Source organism: Palaemon carinicauda, chromosome 27 (assembly GCF_036898095.1).
Source record: "Palaemon carinicauda isolate YSFRI2023 chromosome 27, ASM3689809v2, whole genome shotgun sequence".
NCBI lineage: Eukaryota > Metazoa > Arthropoda > Malacostraca > Decapoda > Palaemonidae > Palaemon > Palaemon carinicauda.
The window spans coordinates 60,136,620-60,146,330 of record NC_090751.1 but is presented as its reverse complement, the minus strand read 5'-3'; positions in this window follow the sequence as shown (position 1 = coordinate 60,146,330).

Sequence of the window (9,711 nt, the reverse complement as noted above, 5' to 3'; positions counted from 1 at the left end):
AGAATGTCACGCAACGCAGTGACCTTTCGACCGGGGTTAGAATGCCTGAAAATCTAAATTAATGTTGCAGTGGAATTTATGTTAATGACATATGAGCGTGATACAATGCTACACTTTCCTCTAGGAAAATTTGAAGACAAGAGAATGACTGCCATGAGATGCAATGGAATTAGCTAAAGAAGACAGGTGAGCGTGGTGTTTAGGGACCTCCCTCTAGAGAGGGCAATAGCATGGAAGCCTTTAATATAGACATAATCATACCTTAACATTTTTCATACTTTGAGATTCATACTTTAAGAGCATCATTGAACAACAAAGCGGATATACAGTATACGCTAGATAAGGACTATATGAAAAATACTCTCTCTCTCTCTCTCTCTCTCTCTCTCTCTCTCTCTCTCTCTCTCTCTCTCTCTCTCTCTCTCTCTCTGACGACTATCAGGTTTGTCGTTCGGCAATCACCCTTGGGCCTGGTCAGCACTGACAGGTGACTACATGAGCCCCTTGGGCATCCATTGGGTAGGGTGTGGGATTTGCAGCATCACTTGATAAATACTGTACTTGTTAAAAACTCAGAGTACTTTTGAGCGTCACCCATATCTAGAGTATGTGTGTATGCCGGTGTATGCACGTGGGATAGATAGAGTATAAGTTAACTGACTTTCTTTACTATAGAATTCTTCAAATAACAATTCGATGGATTTTTTTCAGGAAAATTATAAATTTGAACAGTAATTTTCTTCATATTTTTTTTTACGCTGGGCTGGTGGAAACATTAGCAGCTAGCAATCTGGGAGTTCTGCGCTTCGTTTGCTCCTCTGTTTATTATGTTTTGTAATTTCATATGTTGCACTTTTGGTAAATTGCAGTATATGGAGATACGGCAGTCAATCCTGGTAATAACACAGTTTATCACAAGTTTCTTTACAGAATGTTCATACAGGTACTTCTTTATAAAAACGATGTTTAAAAGATGATACTTACCATTGAAAGACAAGAACAGTCAAGAGATACTCCTAGATCCCGAACTTTTATCGAGACAGAGTTGTTATTTATGTTTATTTGAATATTGCCCAAGTTTCTTAGGCTGTTTTTCTTTCCAACTTTATTTTATATTTATTTTGTTTTAGTTGTTTGATTATCATTCGTTCCCTAACACTGGCAAGAATTCGGTTTAGAGTTTCATTAGTGTCGTCTATATAATTTATGGAGAAGTAAAATTGCCTATCATCTGCAAATAGTTTGAACTTCACACCGAGTCTCTGTAGTACTTTCGATAGACCAATAGTGTAGATACAGAGTAAAGTTGGGCCCAGTACACTCTCCTGAAGTACCCCTCTGTTTAATGGCTCATATGATGAATAAGAGTTTCCAAATTGAACGCAGTAGTTTCTGTCTACCAAGTAGTCTTTAAGGTATTCAAAAGCTTGATCTTCAATCTATAATAAAATACCACACTTTTTTTACAATGATTGATTGATTTGGAGTTTTCTGGCATCCTGGCACGAAGGTCAATGACATCAAACCGCATTTGTTTTCATCCATTATTTGCAGCATATCATTTACAACAGAACATATAGCTGTCTCTGTAGCGTATAATTTTCTGTAAACAGACTGATTGTCTGACAAAGCTTCTATTTCTTCTAAGTGACTAATTAGTTGTTCAAGAATTACGTATTCTAGCACTTTTTAAATAAATGATAGATTCAAAATAGGTCTACTGTATACGAGCTTAATTCCTGGTAACCTAGAGCACTTTTTAGAACTGGTGTAACTATACCCATTTTCTCAGATTTGGGAAACTTACACTCATCGATGCTTGTATGTGATATTCTTGTAATTATATCGGTAAGAATAGAAGTTTCTTTCTCCAGTTACTTTAGATATTGGCACTGGATCGATCGCATAGTTTGTTTTCTTTGCTCTCATGATAATCGTGGTGACTTCGTCTTGCGTTATATTATCGAACTTCCTTAATTTTATCTGTGTATCTGGTGTTACATTAATCTGATGTTGATCGTTTATAAATGACCTAGTTGTATTTTCTATTATGTTTTTTAAAGAATTATAGAAAATTATTTGCTAGTTCCTGGTCACTATACCCTTCTAATAGCCTTTTATTAATTTACACTTCCCATCTAGGAGACGATGCTGTTTCGCAGGTTATTCGCCTATAGTATTCGTTTTTTTTCCTTAGTAGATAATTATATTGGTACATTGCAGTTTTGTATTCTACCCGTATACTTTCAGATTTTAACCCATTCCACTTCCTTTCTTTGCGTTTTTCCCTTCCTTTTTTTCTAGATTCTCCCCATCAAACCAAGGAGATCAGTCTTTAGCAATTATAGTCTTTTCCATCCGTGGAAAAATGGTATCGTATTCACTTTTAGTCACTATTATACTGAATATGATCACAAGGCAGTCATTACACAGAGAGGCCAACAAATTTTGATTATCATGATCGCTGGGAATATTTATAGCATCATTTATTTTCTTTGTAACTTCTTCAATAAATGCACAAGGAAAGAAATTTGATTTATGTCTAAAATCTATTTTCTCCACCACTGTGCGTTTCTGTAGAGGTAATCTAAACGTAATAAGTTTGTGCATAGGAGAGACAGTCCACTTCTCTTCTACATTTACATTAGGTGCAATAATATTTATTTTATCACTTAAAACTAGGTTCAACGTTTGCCCAGTCATAGTAGTTACACAGCCAACATCCTTTACCAATTGATATCATTCCAATAGCCCACTAAATGCTGTAGCATCATGATTTGATGGGTCATCTATGCAAAGATTACATACATACATATACCAAGGCACTTCCCCCAATTTTGGGGGGTAGCCGACATCAACAAATGAAACAAAAACAAAAAGGGGACCTCTACTCTCTACGTTCCTCCCAGCCTAACAAGGGACTCAACCGAGTTCAGCTGGTACTGCTAGGGTGCCACAGCCCACCCTCCCCCGTTATCCACCACAAATGAAGCTTCATAATGCTGAATCCCTACTGCTGCTACCTCCGTGGTCATCTAAGGCATCGGAGGAAGCAGCAGAGCCTACCAGAAGTGCGTCACAATCGCTCGCCATTCATTCCTATTTCTAGCACGCTCTCTTTCCTCTCTCACATCTATCCTCCTATCACCCAGAGCTTCCTTCACTCCATCTATCCACCCAAACCTTGGCCTTCCTCTTGTACTTCTCCCATCAACTCTTGCATTCATCACCTTCTTTAGCAGACAGCCATTTTCCATTCTTTCAACATGGCCAAACCACCTCAACACATTCATATCCACTTGTGGGATCCGTGTGTACGGTATGTTTTCCCGCGCAGTTATAAAGACGTGCGGAGCCTGTTGCAGGCCCTTGTAATCTGGGTATCTGATTATTAAACAATGAATCGTCATCGACTCTTCTTCCTCAACCCCAAGATGGCGCAGTGAGATATGAACCTACGCCTGTGGAGCGTAGATCAGGATGGCACCACCTATTAGACCTCGTCTTGCAACGCCCTCCAGGAGGGCCATCGCAACTCCGTCACTTCGTCAGGCCCGCGACACCATTATCTCCCAGCAACAAGCTATCATTGCACTGCAAACCCAGGTGGCTAACCTGCCGGTAGCCAGAGTGCCACGGGTGTCCAATGCTTCAGCTCCTGAGAAGTGTGATGTGGAAATGTCTTCAGCGGCGTTCAGGACATGGAGGCGGTCTATGGAGTGCTGGATACACCTGAACAGGTGGCCTAGTTTGGAGGCCGTCATGCACATCCGTCTTCTGTGTGTGCCAGCTCTACAGAGAGCTTTAGATGCAAAGTTCTCAGCGGCCCAATGGTCATGTGTGAGCTCCAAGGAGGCATTAGATAGCGTTGAAAAGCTAGTACTACGGTCATCCACCCAAGCAGTGCTATGGAGCGAATTCTTTAATGATGTTCAGGCCACGGATGAGCCTATCAATGTGTATTTTCAAAGGTGTTCTCAGTTAGCTCTAGATTGCAAGTTCGAGTGCCCACAGTGTAATTCCGATCTGTCTGAATATATGCTATTGCGTAAAGTGATGGTAGGGTTGAATAATTTAGTGCTTAAAAGAGAAATTTTTCAAAGTTATCATAGGTATGATAGCGTAGACGCCCTCAGGGCACAGTGCATAGCATTTGAAGCTGCGGTTAGGGATGTAGGTGAGAGCGGGAAAATTTCCCGCCAAATTGCAAGTTATCCGCCAGTCGAGGCAGCCAATGTCACGGAGGAGGGGGAGTGTGCAGCCGCCACTATCCACCGTGCTGTGCATCGTACGCCGCCAACGAGGTGCGGCAACTGTGGCAGTTCGCACTCCGATAAGAATTCGTGTTTGGCCAAAGGTGTTACTTGTTATAATTGCCAGAAAGTGGGGCATTTGAAGAAATGCTGTAGGGGCAAACGTAAGGTCCTGCCAGAAGTATCTAGTGCTGTAGTGATTGCATCTACCGCCGTTGCGGGACAACCGTTATTAAATGTATCAGTGTCAGTGCCGGGGGGGAGGGGGTGTGTACCCACCACCGCCGTTGCCGATACGGGGGCCCAGGTTTGCGTCGCTGGCAGCGAGCTGTTGCAGCTGCTGCACCTCGACCCCGCGAAAGTTGAAAAGCAGCAGACGCTGAGAGATGTTGCAGGCATTCGTTTGAAGTGTTTAGGGGCAACTAAGTGTTGTGTATCATTAAATGGTCGATCCTCTATGCAGGAGATTTTCTTCGTGAATTCTGCAACAAATTTATACTTGTCATTGTCAATGTGTAAAGAGTTGGGTCTAGTCCCAGCTACGTTCCCCTATCATCTCGCCAGTGTTGCCACCGTTGATACAGTAGAGGAGGTGGATCTCTCACGTCCGACAGTGTTACCATTCCCCCCGCTGGAAGAAAACGTTCCCTTACTTCAAGATTGGCTACTTCAACGTTTTTCGGCGACAACCTTCAACACCTCCAAGTCACCCCTCCCAGTTATGGAGGGCCCACCCCACCGCATCCACCTCGTCACCGGGGCCATACCCTATGCTTGCCACACACCTGCAGCGGTCCCAAAGCACTGGGAAGATGAAGTCAAGGCTCAGCTGGAGGAGGACGTACGTAGGGGCATCATCCAGCCAGTACCACCGGGGGAGGCCACAGAGTGGTGCGCCAGAATGGTAGTAGTGGCCAAAAAGGATGGCCACCCGAGGAGGACAGTGGATTATCAGCGCTTAAATGCATGTTGCAAGAGGGAAACGCACCATACACCAGCACCCTTTGATATAGTATCTGGTGTACCTGTTCGAAGCTATAAGACTGTTGCAGATGCGTTCTGGGGTTTCCACCAGGTGGAGTTGGATGAGGACAGCCGAAGACTGACAACTTTCATAACCCCATGGGGCAGGTACCAGTATCGTCGCACCCCGATGGGCCACTGTGCAGCTTCCGATGCCTACACTCGACGGTTTGATGACGCAATTATGGATATTCCTCGCAAGTACAAGTGTGTAGACGACACCCTTCTGCATGACATAAGTGTTGAGGGAGCCTTTTGGCACACCTTTGATTTTCTGGCTACCTGCGCGAAGAAAGGCATTACCCTAAAACCAGAAAAGTTCTCATTTTGCAGGAGAGAGGCTACCTTTGTTGGTTTTCACCTGGGGTGGGACTCGTATGAGCCTACAAGTGAAAGGTTGGCTGCCATAAGAGACTTTCCCATGCCAGCCCAACCATCAGTTACGGATATCAGATCCTGGTATGGTTTCGTCAACCAGCTGGCACCCTTTTTGGCCACCGCGCCCCTCATGGAGCCCTTCCGGGAACTACTGAAGAAATCTACAGGAAAGAAGGTATATTGGGACGAACAACTGCAACACAAGTTCCGACAGGCTCAAGATATTATTTGTCGGCTGGCAAAGGATGGACTACGGTATTACGACAAGACTAGGCCTACAGCAGTAATCACAGATTGGAGTAGGGAAGGTATAGGTTTCGTTGTCCTGCAACAGTACTGTGGTTGTACCTCCCTAGAGACCCCTTTTTGTTGCAAAGGGGGTTGGCGGCTGGCTCTGTGTGGGAGTCGTCACCTGTCTGCTGCCGAATGCGGATACGCAGCAGTGGAAGGAGAAGCTTTGGCAGTGGCCTGGTGTCTACGGAAAGCAAGATTGTTTCTGTTGGGATGCCCCTCCCTCATTATCGTAACAGACCACCGCCCACTAGTGAAGCTTTTGGGGGATAGGGCCCTCACAGATGTGGTGAATCCAAGGTTATTCCGCCTTAAAGAAAAGACTCTGCAATATAAGTTCACAATAAAGTACCTGCCAGGAAAGTGGAATTCGGCAGCCGATTTTCTATCTCGGTACCCCTCCCTAACGGCAGTCCCAGATAAGGAGGACACTATACAAGAAGAAGATATCTCCGCGGCGGTAGCAGCAGCAACAGTAGCTGTATTGAGCCAAGATGACGGTATTACAATGGACGAAGAGATGGTCATGGACGCAGCAAATAATGATCCCGTATACCAGCTGTTGCTTGCAAGAGTCCGTGCTGGGGACTGGCCTAAGCAAAAATCCCAAGAACTACAGTGTCTTCGACCCTTCTACAGCGTAAGGGACAGGTTGGCTGCTGCACAAAGTATGGTGACATATACCCATGAGGAGGGGGCAGTGAGATTAGTGGTACCTGACTCTTTACGTAATAAAGTAGCAAGAAACCTGCATGCCAGCCATCAAGGGCTAGATTCGATGTTACGTCGTGCAAGAGCAACCGTGTATTGGCCTGGAATAGCAGGCGACTTGGAACAATGCCGAGCTTCCTGTGATGTCTGCAACCTGCACACGCCCTCTTCACCGCCAGAAGTCATGATTGTTACCCCTCCCCCTGAGTACCCCTTCCAGCAGACGGTGGCTGATCTCTTTCAACTCGAAGGACAAGTTTATTTGGCCTACGCTGACAGACTGACGGGTTGGCTAGAAATAGCGCATTTCCCCAAGGGAACTGGTTCCAACAAAATTATAGCGAAACTACGTGGCTACTTTTCCAGGTGGGGGGCTCCCGAGCAACTCTCCACTGATGGAGGCACTAACTTGGCTAGTGAGGAGATGATGGACTTTCTTAAGAAATGGAGGGTTACTGTCCGCCTTTCATCTGCTCATTATCCACAGTCAAATGGGAGGGCAGAGGCTGCTGTGAAATCCGCCAAAAGAATCATCCGCTCGAACACGGGGGCCAACGGTAGTTTGGACAACGACAGGTGCACACAGGCAATGCTGCAATACCTGAATACGCCCTTGAGAGAGATAGGCAAGTCACCAGCTCAACTAGCAACAGGAAGAGCACTTCGTGATGGTGTTCCTACAGCAAGACAGCAGTATAAGGTAGATCGCCACTGGAGAAGAACCCTTCGACAGCGGGAAATATTGATGGCATCGTCTAGTGACAGATTTCCCCAATCACCAAGACAACGCTCTTGCAACATGACTCCATTGCATGTGGGCACCCAGGTTAGGATTCAAGATCCCGGGACTAAAAGGTGGGACAGATCAGGTGTCATCATCTCCCATCACCCATACCGGCAGTACACAGTAAGGCTTGACGGGAGTGGAAGGTTATCATTGCGCAACAGAAAACATTTAAAGGGACAGATAGCTTGTCCCACGCCCAGCCCACCGTCTGACCCAACCCCTAGCACCACACCAGCTGACAGCAGCAGTGAGAGCCCGCCCAGGTCTAGCTCCCCCACACCCAGCCTACCCCGTGCTACGAGACCACAACGCTTCAGGAAAGAACCTGGCTGGCTCACTGAATTTGTTAAATAATATGTAATTGTCATTGCTTTTGTGTACTGCTAGCCTATAAATATATGATTTCCTTGTCCACGTGTTATTATGGATTTTTTTTTTTCTTTTTTAAAGAATTATTGATAATTCATGCTATACTATACATCTGATAGTGTTGCTCACATTGCTTTGTTCTGTGAATGCTTTAATTTTTTCTTGTATGGCTATGTTTGCAGTATGCAGTTGATCCATTTCTATTATGTCAATTCGACCCATTTTATTAAGCAATTACTGATTTATTTACTCTGATTATTTTTGTGTAGCTAGATGCTACATCGTGCATCCTATCTGTTTTGTTACTGATTTACCCCATTTGATAATTATCAGATTGCAGTGTAATTGTTGTAATTATTACATGTCAATCTTGGAGGGGCATGTGGGATCCGTGTGTACGATATGTTTTCCCGCGCAGTTATAAAGACATGCGGAGCCTGTTGCAGGCCCTTGTAATCTGGGTATCTGATTATTAAACAATGAATCGTCATCGACTCTTCTTCCTCAACCCCAAGACCACTCTAGCGGCTAACTCATATCTTACACCCGTTCTCACTCTCACCACTTCGTTCCTAACCCTATCTACTCGAGATACACCAGCCATACTCCTTAGACACTTCATCTCAAATACATTCAATTTCTGTCTCTCCATCACTTTCATTCCCCACAACTCCTATCCATACATCACAGTTGGTACAATCACTTTCTCATATAAAACTCTCTTTACATTCATGCCCAACCCTCTATTTTTTACTACTCCCTTAACTGCCCCCAACACTTTGCAACCTTCATTCACTCTCTGACGTACATCTGCTTCCACTCCACCATTTGCTGCAACAACAGACCCAAGTACTTAAACTGATCCACTTCCTCAAGTAACTCCCCATTCAACATGACATTCAACCTTGCACCACCTTCCCTTCTCGTACATCTCATAACCTTACTCTTACCCACATTAACTCTCAACTTCTTTCTCTCACACACTCTTCCAAATTCTGTCACTAATCGGCCAAGCTTGTCTTCTGTGTCTGCAACCAGTACAGTATCATCCACAAACAACAACTGATTTACCTCCCATTCATGGTCATTCTCGTCTACCAGTTTTAATCCTCGTCCAAGCACTCGAGCATTCACCTCTCTCACCACTCCATCAACATACAAGTTAAACAACCACGGCGACATCACACATCCCTGTCTCAGCCCCATTCTCACCGGAAACCAATTGCTCACTTCATTTCCTATCCTAACACATGCTTTGCTACCTTTGTAGAAACTTTTCACTGCTTGCAACAACCTTCCACCAACTCCATATAACCTCATCACATTCCACATTGCTTCCCTATCAACTCTATCATACGCTTTCTCCAGATCCATAAACGCAACATACACCTCCTTACCTTTTGCTAAATATTTCTCGCATATCTGCCTTACTGTAAAAATCTGATTCATACAACCCCTATCTCTTCTAAAACCACCCTGTACTTCTAAGATTGCATTCTCTGTTTTATCCTTGATCCTATTAATCCTTACTCTACCATACACTTTTCCAACTACGCTTAACAAACTAATACCTCTTGAATTACAACACTCATGCACATCTCCCTTACCCTTATATAGTGGTACAATACATGCACAAACCCAATCTACTGGTACCATTGACAACACAAAACACATATTAAACAATCTCACCAACCATTCAAGTACAGTCACACCCCCTTCCTTCAACATCTCAGCTCTCACACCATCCATACCAGACGCTTTTCCTACTCTCGTTTCATCTAGTGCTCTCCTCTCTTCATCTATTGTAATCTCTCTCTCATTCTCGTCTCCCATCACTGGCACCTCAACACCTGCAACAGCAATTATATCTGCCTCCCTATTATCCTCAACATTCAGTAA